Source organism: Balaenoptera borealis (genome assembly GCF_965194805.1).
Source record: "Balaenoptera borealis genome assembly, chromosome: 5".
Classification (NCBI taxonomy): Eukaryota; Metazoa; Chordata; class Mammalia; order Artiodactyla; family Balaenopteridae; genus Balaenoptera; species Balaenoptera borealis.
The window spans coordinates 78871896-78886172 of NC_138862.1; the positions used below are offsets into that span (position 1 = coordinate 78871896).

General features: G+C 41.8%; 1 protein-coding gene across 1 annotated transcript in view; it reads right to left on the minus strand.

The window, feature by feature from the left end:
* TPRG1 (tumor protein p63 regulated 1) overlaps positions 1 to 14277 on the minus strand; it is a 376146-nt gene that overhangs the window by 220086 nt on the left and 141783 nt on the right. The gene's annotated exons all lie outside the window — the stretch shown is intronic.

The following is a 14277-nucleotide window of genomic DNA, read 5'->3' on the forward strand; positions in this document are numbered from 1 at the left end:
ATAAGGAATGATCCCAGATACAGTTCTCATCTGATAACATCAACATCACTGTGAAGTAGCAGATATGGTACATTGCTGACAGTGATAGAGCCATAAGATAGAGCAATTGAGTCTCTAGAAAATTCTACAATGTGTGTTGTAGGAAATAAAAGGAGGACAAATTCTGGATGCATAAAAGACTTAACAGGTGTCATTGATGACCAGACTGAGGTTGAAACCATGAATTTGTAGTGGCTCCAATTTATGATTTTCCCCAGTTGGCTCAGCGGTCTAAGTGCAGGAGCAGAGGAAACAGAGTGGAGTTCATCAGAATGTGCAGTGGTCAAGAAAAGGGATGCATGATACCAACAAGAATGGCTCTCTAGGCTGGACAGAATGAACAGATGGACAGGAAAACAGAAAACTGGTAGGTGAAGGAAGGTAAGCATGGACAGCACAAGGAGTGTCGAAACCTCAGGGAATAGATGAAGAGGGTGAGTGAGAGGTGGAAAGACAGAGGTTTGTGGTCAAAGGATGAAATGCTGAAGTTTTTGAAAATCAAGGAATTGGATAGCCCTCTAGATAGTGACCACCCAGTACAGTGGTAGGACCTAGGGAAGGAGGGAGAACAGCCAGTTGCATGCCTAAGTCTCCAATGAACGTGGAGAGAGATTAAGAGGGCCATGATTGGCGGTGGGGGTGGAATGTGGAGGATGTGGGTGGTGTAGCCAAAGACTATGCTATTTGAGAGCAACAGGGCCTAGGAGGAAGGATAATGATTTGGAAGCAGCAATGTGGGGCATAGGAAAAAGTCCCATTGCTCTAACGTCAGGGTAAGACTTAAGAAAAATGTGCTGGAAATTCAGGTAAGAGAACTTCCAGACAAGTGGTGCACGCTGGGGAGACCAGCTTTCAGTAAATGCAGAAGATAAAGAAAGAACTCAATAAAGAGACTAAAAATACGAGTTTGTCGGCATGGACAGGCAAACTTCAACGGAGCAACGCAAATGGCTGGGAGGGGTAATGTGCAAGTGGGAAAGGGAGAGGAAGCAAAGCAGGGCAGGGATGCAGGGATGTGCCCAGACGAGCAGTAATGACCCAAGGGCATGGTTACCAAGGAGAGCTGTGATGTGAAGACTGGCAGAGCTCATTGCCTACAAATTTCCAAAAGAAACTTTGCAATAAACCTGTTCTAATGCTAGAAAACCATGGCATTTGCTCAGAGTTCCAAAAAGCATGTTGGTGAAAATACGATGCCTCCAAAATAATCTTTTTCTGTGTGTGCAGGGCAGGATTTTCTTTTACCAAAAACATAGCTTGTGGTGGAAACTATAGTGATTCCACTACTAAATAAGAGGGCACAGATCTCTCTTGGTGGCACCAACGGCTACCTGGACTGATCAAGCCAAGTGTCCCAGCTCACCTAGTCACCCAACAATAAAGCTTATATTCAAACCCTTACCTAATGGAATCAAGCTCTGTGCTTTTTGTATTAGTTTACCTCTATTTAAAGCAGACTACCAATAACTATTCTAGCTGTTTCTCAGGGTCACTATAGAGAAAGAACAAATGAGTTAACATTTGCAAAAGCAATGAATTTTGCTAGCAGAGATACACCGTACAAATATTAGTCACTACTACTACCAAATAATTTATGATGTGACAGTTTGAGGTATATACTATAAACAAAATATGAAGTGCAGTAGAGTGGAGTAGAGAGGTAAGGCCAAGACCCATGGGGAGTGACTTGGCAAGGGTTTCTGGAGGAGGTGAGATTGGAGCTGGCCTTCGAATGATGTGTTTCCTTTTTCCCAAAGATCCCTCTCCTCTAAATTCCCAGCCATACCTTGCCTAACTCCATTTCAACCAAGCTGAGGAATTCTGACCTTCAGTAGGGAATGGGGGAAAAACCAGCAAGGCCTGCCTCTGCTCACTGGAGCCGGGTGTGGGATGGGAGAGCAGGGCCCACCTACCTCACAGGCCATCATCTTCCCTTGGCAAAAACACTTCTTACTGCTCCAGTGCAGCTCCTGTGGCCTGACCTCTTTTTCAAGCCTGTGGTCAGCCTGCTTATCGGGCCTGACCTCCTCCAGCTGGATCTTGTTTTCCACTTGGCTTCTTTCTTCTCAGCTGTTTCCATTTTAGGCCTCTCTTACTGATTCTTGAAAGCAAAGTAGCCAAGCTTCTTCCCTCTGCCCAGGTCATGGCAAAGGGTTTGTATTTGGGCACAATGGACCTAGGTGGGACCAAGGTGTCCATCATTGGCCTTCTGGTAGAGGTCTCATTTGGGTACAGCTGTGCCTTCTCTAAGAGTCTGGGGCTCGGAAGAACGGGACTAGATAACCTACCGTGTAAGAACAAAATGAAGAGAGACTCAACAGGGAGGAACCGCAAAGATTTTGTTTTTCAAAAAAATGGCTAAAGGACAATCCAAGGCCAGAGGGAGTAGATCCCTGAATGGCCACTGTCCACTTTCCTTCCATTTTGAGCAGCTGAGCTACCAAGGGGCACTCAGTCCAGCCCCACGTATTATACAGTTTTTTCCAGCTCTGAGGCCCAGCATGTACAGAGCCAGGAGCTCACCCATGTGTCACATAAACAACAAAGACACACAGAAACCTTTCTCTAAATTTTTGTGCCACAGATTTTGTGTTGTGTCTCCACCTCCAGGAGCAAGTGGCTTCCTGGAAGTCTCAAGGGGGTAAAAGAAAGCAAGACTGGTTCTCCCTATTACCCACTGTCACGCCACCGCCCCGCCCGCCTTCCCCTTCCCACCCACAAGCCCTCCTACTCCCCAGGGTGCCATTTTGGAGCCAAAATCCACTTTGTCAGTGCAAGAACAGCCCTGCCTTCTCTTGCTCCACACACCATGTGACCCTGGAGAACCTCCAGGGCATATTTCATCTGGCATCAGCAACTAGAGGTCACCGTGACCCAAGACTTCCTGCATTCTCGGGCCTGGCAGCCCCTGCCAAAGCCAGCCATAGCGGGGGAAGGAGAGCGCCGCTTGGTGGGGAGCAGACCACGTGTGGTGTCTGTCGTCCCGGCTGCCAGCAGACAGCAGCACTGGTTTTCCACTGCCGGCCATTCATTGGACTTGGAGAGCTTTGTTCCTTCCCTGGGACCAAGTCAACAAGCTGAGATCAGAGGAGCTGCAGCCCTGGCCTGCAGAGTGAAGCCATTTCTGTTTGCATGCACACCGTGGGCAGCAGCTGTGCTCTGTGGCCCCCAGAGATGCTGATTCCCCACCTGTCCTACCTGCTGGGCACTGCAGTGTGACAGGGTTCAGGATTCCCAGGGATTGCTTTTTTTTTTTTTCCTACATAAGAAAAAACAAATTGTTATAGAGCCCAGAGACTTCATGTTTAAAGAGAGTGAAGGTGAAGCTCTAAGGCCGGGAAACAATTTTAGGATTGGTTCACAGAGGCCCCTTGCATGCAAGAACCATAAAGTTTTAGGGCAAGAAAAGATCATAAACCAACCAAGTCGGTGGTTCTTCATCCAGTTTGGTAAAGAGACCTTTTGGTAACTGATGAAAATAACTCATTCCCTGCCCTAAAATAACCCATGGACACACAGGATTTGCTCACAATTTGGGGAGCGCAGGGACTCCTGGAGCCCACCTGTGGAAGGTCTTGTCTACCTCCAGTTCCATTCCTTTCCCACTTAGCCCTCTCATTTTGCAGAAGGGGAAATGTGAGGCCCAGAGAGGATGTAAACTCTTGCAAGAATAGAGGCTATAAGTGGTCCTACTGAACCCAGACCTCCTATTCACATCTTTCTAACAGATCGCATGTTGCCCTTTCACCCCTGGAGCCCCTCTTCCCTTTGTCTTATTTTCTTTACTCTTATTGTCTTTCTTTTTCTTCATTTTTTCCCCTTTCTGCCTTCTCTCCTTAGTTCTTCCCTCTTTCATTCTCATATTCTTCCTCTTTAAACCTTGTTTCTTCTGTGCTTTCTCTGACCCCACTTTTCTTTCTTTCTGCCCTGTGCCTCAGGCACTCAATCAATTGATCAGTCTTAACTCTGGGGTCCTCTGTATAGGTCACCAGCTCCTGGTGAATCCAAAGACATAACGTGTAAACCTAGGAAAGAATGAAATTGCCGAAAGTAGTCAAATCAAGATGAAAATGTCTCTCCCGAAATCTTCAGGATAGATCTAGCACAAATGGGTCTTTTCACCCTTAGTAAAGAAAAGATGCATACATAAAGAGGAAGAAATACAAAATCAATCCTATAGATCAGTGGTTCTCAGAGTATCATCCAGGGACCCCTAGGGATCTCTGAGACTCTTTGAGGGGGTCTACAAGGTCAGAATTGTTTTCACCATAGCACTAAGATATTCTTTGCCATTTTCACTGTGTTAACATTTGAATTGATGATACGGAAGCCACAGTGGTTAAAAATTTCTGGGGCCTTAGCATGTGTCAAGGCATTGAAACCAAATTGGATTCATGGTCACTGTACTCCTCACTGCTATGGAAAAGAGTTTTTTTAAAAAAGTAAATTTTATTTAAGAATGCCCTTAAAGAAGTGGTTCAAATTATTTATTTTATTAAATTTAGAACCTTGAGTACACATCTTTTTCTGTTCCATGACAAAATGAGAAACAGGTGTAAAGCACTCCTATTGCCTCCTGAAGCATAATATTTGTCTCAAGGAAAAGTAGTTATGCAACTGAGATGTAAGCTATACCGATCACCTTTTCCAGTTTTATCTGGAAGAATGACTGACAAACTGTGGTCATTTACACCTGTGTGTTTAGCAGATGTTTTCTTAATAATGAACAAAGTGAGAGAGAGGATGTCACTTCAAGGGCAGATTGACAATACTTTTTACCAATCGTACATTCAAGCTTTTGGTCAAAAATTAGAATGTTGGAAAATGTGTATCCACCACCATAAACTTCATGGTTTCACAATACTTAAAACTTTTCTAATTAGATCAGTGGAGATGGTAACAAATGTGACTACTTGAATTTTGGAATCAAATATGTCAACATTTGAAAGATCAGTGTAAGTCAGTAAAGCAATGTTTTCCAAATGACCAGTGCCTGCATTGGAAAAATATCCACTTGAAATGTAAGATAGATTAATAGATTTCACTATATCTGAGTACCAAATGTTCATTAATATGGTTTCAGACTCCACAATGCAACTAAATTTTAAGAAACTACCACATATTGAATTTTTGACATAGTAGCAAAGAAAAATGTCTACAATTATCTGAAAATGTTATTAAAATATTCCACCCTGTCCCAACTGCATGTATGCACAAGGCAGAATTTCCTTCATCTACTTTAACTAAACACCGTATTATTGCAGGTTGAATATAACAGAAGATAAAAAAAATCTACCAGTCTCAAATCAGACTTTAAAGAGATTTACAAAAATGTAAAACAATACCACTCTTTCTTTTGGAAAATATGTGAATTGGTGAATTTTTTTAATTTCTCAGTTTTAATTTCTAATACAGTAAATATGAATAGGTATAACCCACACAAGAAAAACTCTCTAGAGTCCTCAATAACTTGAAGGAACACAAAGGAGTCCTGAGGCTAAAATGTTTGAGCATCCCTGCTATAGACTGTCTTAGGAGGAAAGAGGGATAAATCAGTGTGGCACTCATTTGCTGAGCATCTAGAATGGGCAAGGCTCAGTGCTAAGTACTATGGGGGATCGAGCTCTTACAGACCTCACGGTCCAGTGAGAAGACAAGACATTAAGGTCAATAACTACACTACAAGCACAGGAGTGCCACTGGAGAGAAATGAAGAGCCACCTGAGCGTCACGTGGGGTATAGGGAAGAGGTCTAGAAAAGTCTTCACAGAGGAGATAACAGTCGAGAAGCCCAAATAGAAACTGAGCATTTAGAAAACAAAACCAAAAAGAGGCAGAGGGGAGATGGGGAGGAGTTGTGCCTACCAAGCAAGGGGAAGAACCTGGGAACAGAAGAGCAGACGGTTTATTGGGTGGAGAGTAAATATTCCATTAGGACCAACTGAGGTACAGTATGCAAAGCCTCATGGGAGAAGCCCCTTGTAGAGTTAGCGCTCCAGAAATGTGTGTCAGATGAATCTGTATATAAAAACAATGATTGACTAAGGCACGGATGGGCTTATCTATATCTTATCAAGCCCACTTCCCACAGTGTAAGGGAGAAAATTTTATGGATAAAGCTGTTAGAGGCCAAGAGAAGTGAGATAATTCATACAAAATCAGAGGCAGAGCTGGGCCCTGATCAAACTTCCCTATCCTGTCTTCAAAGTCTCCTTCACCAGTCAATTTCTTCTGAAGTCAAGTCCTGGCTGGAATTTCTCTGTCCAACTTGGAAGTGATTCCGAATGAGTAAGGGTGAGCCAGACAAAAACTTGGAGATTTATCATTTGAAGCACTTCCTCAGAATACCCACACCCTGATAGGAGCAGTGAGTACTCAGAAATGAAAACACACTGCTCTTGTCCTCATAGTCTCTGGAACAAGACATTCGGGGGAGCAAGACCCATCTGACCATGACTGAGAGAGAATAAGTACAGAGCACAGAGAAGACCTCTGTCTAAAGGATGATGAAACTTTCAAGAGGGATGGAGAAGATGGGAGTGATTCAAGAGACTTTTAAAGGATAAAGGCTGATTAGATACATAGATACAGAGCACTCATTCACAGCCCTGCAGGGCTGTGAGTCTGTCTTCTTTGTCTCTGGATCCCTAACACTCAGCATAGGGCCTATCACAACAGAGACATTCCATAAATGTTTGATGAGCTACTCTGAAGGCAAGGGTGAGGAAGAGGTATGCTACTGAGACCCAATTTTTTTCCACCTTTATGAAGATATTTTTGATGTATAATATGTGTAAGTTTAAGATGTACAACACGATTTGATACACATATATATTGCAAAATGATTACCACGATAAGGTTAGTTAACACCTCCATTGCCTCTGATAATTAGCATTTTTGTGTGTGTAGTGATAACTTTTAAGATCTACTCTGTTAGCAACTTTCAAGTATGTAATACATTATTGTTAATTATAGTTATCGTGCCATACATTAGATGCCCAGGACTTACTCCTCTGATAACTACAAGTTTGCACCCTTTGACCAACATTTCCCCATTTCCCCTACCCCCCAGCCCCTGGCAACCACAATTCTAGTGTCTATTTCTTTGAGTTTGATTTTTTTAGATTCCACATATAATGAAGAACATAGAGTATTTGTTTTTCTCTGTCTGACTTATTTCAGTTAGCGTAATGCCCTCAAGGTCCATCCATGTTGTTACAAGTGGCAGAATTTCCTTCTTTTTTATGGCTGAATAATATTCCATTGTAAATATATACCACATTTTCTTTATGCATTCATATCTTAATGGACACTTAGGTTGTTGCCATGTGTTGGCTATCGTGAATAAAGTTGCAATGAACATGGGGGTGCAGATACCTCTTTGAGAGAGTGATTTCATTTCCTTTGGATATATACCCAGAAGTGGAATTGTTGGTCATATGGTAATTCCATTTTTAATTTTTTGAGGAGACTCCATACGATTGCACCAATTTACATTCGCACCAACAGTGCACAAGGGTTCCCTTTTCTCCTCAGGCTCACCAATACTTGTCTCTTTTCGATAATAATCATTCTAACAGGTATGAAGTGATACCTCATTGTGATTTTGATTTGCATTTCCCTAATGATTAATGATGTTGAGCATCTTTTCATGTACCTCTTGGCCATTCCTAAGACTCAGTTTCAAATATGCCACACATTATCTATGCTCTGGTCTGACTCTGCACTCTTCCCTTCTCCACCATCAGAAATCTTGCCAGTCATTGGGACCCAAATCTGCCACTGCAGGCAGCCTCTCCTGGACTGGCATTCAAAAGGTAGAAGGTGTCTGATTTCACTGCAGACAGAGCTTCGTAGGCAGCCACGACAAATGAGACAGTAGCCATTGCAGATCGAGTCTGTGTCACCTTCACACAGTCTTTCTCACCTCCCTCTCTCATCAGGCAGGGACCACAAGAACTGCATTGGTACCCTAGATGTGAGCCTGAATCTCCGCAAGAAATGCTACAATCAATGCACATGACATAAGACTGATATGATGACCTGGAACTGGGGGAGCAACCTGCAAAACTGATGCCAATCATCTCCTGAGGTCATGCACTGTGCTCCTCCAGGATGGATGGGCTGCTCCCCAGCTTGACCAGAGCAAGGAGGAAGGCTTCAGTGATGGAGACAGCAAGAGGATTAGCACCGCTAAAGAAGGGATATTGTGTACTTCTCTCACTGCCCCATCAGCACTGACATGTGCAGAGATTCAGCCCTACCCATCATCTCCAAAAATGCCCACATTTAAAACACTTCCCCTTTGGGGGATTGGCTGACAATACAAGTGACACCATGAGATAATTAATTACACCTGGGTGAACTCTGGTGCCATAACTCACAGAGCTGTGTTCATCAGAACAAATGACACAAACTTAAGATGTAAGCAGGTGTCAGCGAGGAGGCGGAGAGCTTTCAACAGGATAAGTAGCAAGCCAATTCCAAACCCACGGACTTGAAGCAGTCTGGTCAACCCAAGACTTCCTAAGCACCATTTAAAGGGGAATCTCAGGGCACTTTCAATAGATATTTTTTGTTTATCAACAAAGCTTTAAAAGTGGGGGATTCAGAGGCATGGTTGAGTGAGTAGGAGAAGCGGGGGCGGTCATGGAGTGCTTGAGGATGTATAAGAAAGAACTAATTTTACTGAAGAATATCTATTCATCTTATGAATCCAGGTAGAAGGTTACCTGTCCTGGACCCCCACTTACTCAGGTGGAGTGAGGCCTCCTCTCAGCTCATCTCATGTGACACCCTTTGCACCACCTTCCTACAACATACATAATGTGTTATAGTACTCTATTTCCAAGTCTGTCTCCCTATAGGACTCTGATGGCCCCTGAGCTCAGGGACTTGGTGGAATTATCTTTGTGTCCCAGGGCTGGAACCTAGGGCTGGGCCCATAGTAGGAGCCCGGTATATTTAGAGGCTGTATTTTGAGTGAGACTCAAGTGAAAAACTGAAAAATGAACAATTGATTAGAAGTGGAGATAAACCTAAACAAAGCCAATGTCCCAAGGGCTGCTCTGACCATGTCTTTCTGTTAAGTTGCTTTCTTTACCAAGAATAATACTGTTTGATCTTAATTAAAAACAGTTAGAACAGCTCTTGGAGGCACAGTAAATTTCAAACTCTAAAGAAATAGATTTTGATAAATATAGAGAATTGGGATTGTGTTTCCTTTGTAAAACAAATACCTTTAAAAATAGGGGAGACATTTTTAAGTGTGTGAGCTTTGAAATTCCCAGAACCCAACATACTGGAAATTAGTGGCCTGAGCCCAAAATACAGATGGTTTCAACTGTCTTTCCATTGTCCATCCACATCCTGAAAATTATAGGAAAAATCCCTACGGTAAAAGATCACATTAAGCTGCAAATTCAAATCAGTCAGGTTCCAAGATTTAAATGGCTTCTTCTTTGGCATCTAGGTAAATATTACCAATAAAATCCCTGCAAGCCCACAAAATAAAAGACCATTTTATTTAGCTCACAGAAACAATCCATACAACACAGGACAAGATGTCTCTCCAATAAACTTATGAAAATCTGCCTTTTTGTAAGCCGAAATTACTATTCCCCCCCATTCTCCCGGGTTACATCTCTAAGGTCACTATAGCCAGAGCTCTCTCTGAATGTCAAGGGCTACTCAATTAATCTTCTTGTTTGCAGAGATTTGAAAGCATTTAAGGACGGTCAAAAACTAACATCAAGCAAATGCAGCTGAATTCCCCACTCTTGTGCAAATTTCACCTTCACTCTGTTCTTCTTTCCCCTTTCATTGTCTTTTCTTTGTTGACACTTTCTCCCCAACTTCTCCTTTTTATTTCTTCTTGCTTCTCTTCTCTTCCTTTCTCTCTGTCTTTCTTATTTGCTTTACTCTGTTCCCTTCCCATTATACAGGGTTTGGCTTTTGGGTTATTATCCAATTACCCTGGAATATTTGGCCTATTTCATCCAAATAACTATGTCTTCAGCATCCTTCCATTTACTCCCAGGAGTAAAGAAAGACAAGAGTATAGGATGAGAATAAAGACAAATTGTGTTCCTCAATCTAAGTAAGTTAGAGGGATGAAACATACAGAGAGGAAGATTGATATGGTTTAGATTTTCAAGGTTTGACAAGTTCCATCCATTAAGTGAGTTAATACATGTAACACTTAGTGCCTTTCATGCCACAGACACTCAAAAATGTTAATTTAATTGTTTCTATCATCTTAATTATTAGCTGTGCTGGTCAGCCCTATCCCCAGCTTGTGCTAAACAGTTGGTAGCAGTGGTTTGCTCATATGCTAAAGCAGTGAAAGGCCACTCTGAAGTTGGGAGGGGGCTGGATCTAGAGCCCCACACGGTCCCATGCAGTCCCCTGAGGAGAAGGTAAGCAACAGGTAACTGACAACCAACTTAAAAATAAGGAGAAAGAAGAAAAAAAAGAAAGGAGAGGAAAAGGAAGGGAAGAGAAGGGAAGGGGAGGGGAAGGGAATAAAAGATAAGATTTGAGAAAAACCAACACCAGAAGAGAGAAGCCACAAACTCCACAAACACAAGTATTAACACTCAAGAAACAGAGTAAATAGAGGATACAGAGGCAGACATTTAAGATTAATGATTCAGATCTTCAGAAAGATTAAAGCAGACATCACAGCCATGAAAAAGGAGCAGCTAGAGCCTTGCTTATCAAAGTGTGGTCCACATCACCATGACCTGGGAGCTTGTTAGAAACAGAAATCTCAGGCCTCTTCCCAGAATGACTAAAACAAAGCCTGTATTTTTACAAGATTTGTATGCCCACTGCCAGGTCATTTGTATGCCCACTGCCGTTAGTGGAGCACTGTGATACAGGGCTTGGCATTTGAAAGTTTGATCATTGGAAGAAAATGATTGGCAGGCAGAAAAGAAGAAACAGATTTAGCCGAATTAAAATTTAGTGAGTTAGGGGCTTCCCTGGTGGCGCAGTGGTTGAGAATCTGCCTGCCAATGCAGGGGACACAGGTTCGAGCCCTGGTCTGGGAAGATCCCACATGCCGCGGAGCAACTAGGCCCGTGAGCCACAATTACTGAGCCTGCGCGTCTGGAGCCTGTGCTCCTCAACAAGAGAGGCCGCGATAGTGAGAGGCCCGCGCACCGCGATGAAGAGTGGCCCCCGCTCGCCCCAACTAGAGAAAGCCCTCGCACAGAAACGAAGACCCAACACAGCCAAAAATAAATAAATTAGGAAAAAAAAAAAAATAGTGAGTTAAAAGCCCCAGTGGAGGTGGTTTCTTTCAGTACTGCATCTGAGCTCTCATTGGCAAAGCTAGGCATTAAGACAAATTAAAGGAAGAGATAATTTTTCTTAGAATCTTATACTTAGTATGTAAATTACCAGTGAAATAAGGGAGCAAAATCAAGACGTATTTAGGATTGCAAAGATTCAGAAAAGTTACTCTGGGGGTGGGGTGGGGAGGCAGGGTGCACAAGGAAAGAGCTCTGTGAAGCACAAAGAAAATAAATCAAAGATTAAATAATATATAAGATACAAGACAGAGTGGTGAGTAAATGAAGTAGAAACCTAGATTAGGTTTAAATAACTCCTGATGCATGATTTTAAAATATTTATAACTAAAATCCCAAATAATCTCAAAATAGAAGGGGGCAGAGGGAAAAGAGACAGGAAAGAAGAAAAAACTACTTAGGTTCTGGTTCCATTTAGGGGTGAATAAAGGTATTGAGTAACTAGGTAGTAATTAAAAAATATGTTTAAATGTATATGTCATGAAAGACTACAAGCTGTATGATTTCATTTATACTTAACTCTTAAAAAACCAAATCTAATCCATAGTGGCAGAAAGCATATCAATGGCTACCTGGGGCTGGAGAGGGTTTGATGGAGTAGGAGATGTACTGTATGGAAAGTGGTACAAGGTATTTTGGGGTGATGAAAATGTTCTATGTCTCAATTGTGGTGATGACTAAATGTGTATATAAATTTGTCAAAATTCACCAAAGTACTATACACTTAAAATGGGTATGTTATATTGTATGTAAATGATACTTCAATAAAGTTGATTTTTAAAAATGCATGTGTCACATATACAAAGTAACTGTTTGAAGAGTAAAAATTAGATGTATCACTTCCAAAATACTGGAAGAAGAAAGGGGGTAGGGGGCAGTTTGATTAACTCAACAGATACAACTGGGGAGTATCTGATAAATACACATAATGATAAAAATAGCTAACATTTATTCGGTACTTACTCTTCCATAGACAAAGTTTTAGATAATTTATGTATAATAATTTCCTAATGCCTATAACAAGGCAACAAATTTAGCATGATTATAGTCATTTCCATTTTATTGTTGAAGACTCTGAGGCACAGAGACTTTATAGAACTTTAATGTTAAGCATCTAGTATGAAAGAGCTATGGTTCCAAGCCAGGTCACATAACATTCTGCTCTACTTTTTTTCATATTAAAGAGAAACCATAAAGTAAAGTGAAAGAAACGATTGCAAAAATGTCATTAATAAAGCAAAAAAATTCATAAAAGTTGTAATCTCAGTATAAATGTTTACTTTTGTTGGTCAATATTTAAACCCACTTTCCAGATGGCTCTTGAAGAAGCTGAGGAAATGAGTTCCTAGCCTTTATTGGGAGGGGACTATATATTGGGACTTGACGGGAAGCGGATGACCCAGAGCCAGAGAATCAACAACCAGCTCCTGCAAGTGAAGCAAACATTAGTCTGGGCTAAGCTGCAACATCCAGTTGCTGGAACTCCATAGTAAATACACACACACACACCCACACACACACGCACACACAGAGAATATGCAAAACACTCGTGCAAACCATGCCCATCACTAGCAGCCATCTTTCCCTTTTGTTCCCAGATATGATGGGGACAGGACTTACACACCTTTGCATGGTGAGAAGAGCTCACTCTGGAGCAGCACCCTGACGGACTTCCCCACTTTCAGGCATTGCGTAGCCTCTAGCCTTCTCCACCTGCAAGGGCCATAATTTATACATATCCCACTTGCTGACAGAGCCTGTTCCTGGATTTTTGTTTTATTTTTGTTTTTTTGAGTCTAGGCTGTACTACTTTACGGTTTATGTGATTGTGGACAAAATCATTCAATCTATGTGTCCTCACTTGTTAAACAGCGTAATAACACTGTCCTTACAGAATTGCTATGAGGAAAGTGCTTGCAGCCATGCTTGGTAACGTTTGTGGGCCTGTACTTTCTCTTACTGCTATGTAACATTTTTATTAAGCAGCTACTATTTATGAGGTGATAGAAATGACAAAACTGTGGTTGCCTACCTCTCAGGATGTAGTCTTTCCTGAAACATTTGGGTAAGATCATCATGTTTGTAGCAACTGTGTAGATTTACTAAGTACCCTGTCTTCTTGGCATCGCGTAAGGTTATCACAATAACAGAGAAACAACAGTTTTATAAAACTCACCTTTGTTTAGAAAACACTGCAGTGTTCTCTCTGGAGGGTGGGAGGGGTGAGAGGCCCGAGAAAAGTGAGGCGAGATGGCCATTCTGAGAACCGCACACGAAGAGACAGAAGCCTTTTGGCTTAGGAGAAGCTTCCCCCAGAGACCGATTAGAAATGAAACAAGTTAACCTAATTAAGCAAATGCTACTTTAATTAAGTTGAGGAAAATATAAGTTGCAAAGGTGGGGAAGACCCTTGGACTTTGTTCAGATTCTTGTCAGAGAAATGGAGGAGATCTTGCTGAGAGAATTATGAGGAATGACAACCTGAGAGGAATTCTGAGGCAAACTTAAATAATGATAAAGAGCTAAGTGCGTTTTACAAGGATGTCTCCTTATTTTTATGATAGAATGTATCTTCAGGAGAAAATTTTTTGATTTAGCAAGTCTTCTTGACAAGCTCAAGTTTGTGGGTCATCTCTATTTGTACACTTTATAAATTTACATTTTTAGTAATGGATTGATAGGGTTTGTTATTAGAATATCTAATTAAAAATACACTAACAGGAGCTTCAAGACGGCGGAAGAGTAAGACGCGGAGATCACCTTCTTCCCCACAAATACATCAGAAATACATCTACACGTGGAACTGCTCCTATAGAACACCCACTGAATGCTGGCAGAAGATGTCAGACCTCCCAAAAGGCAAGAAACTCCCCACGTACTTGGGTAGGGCAAAAGAAAAAAGAAAAAACAGAGACAAAAGAAT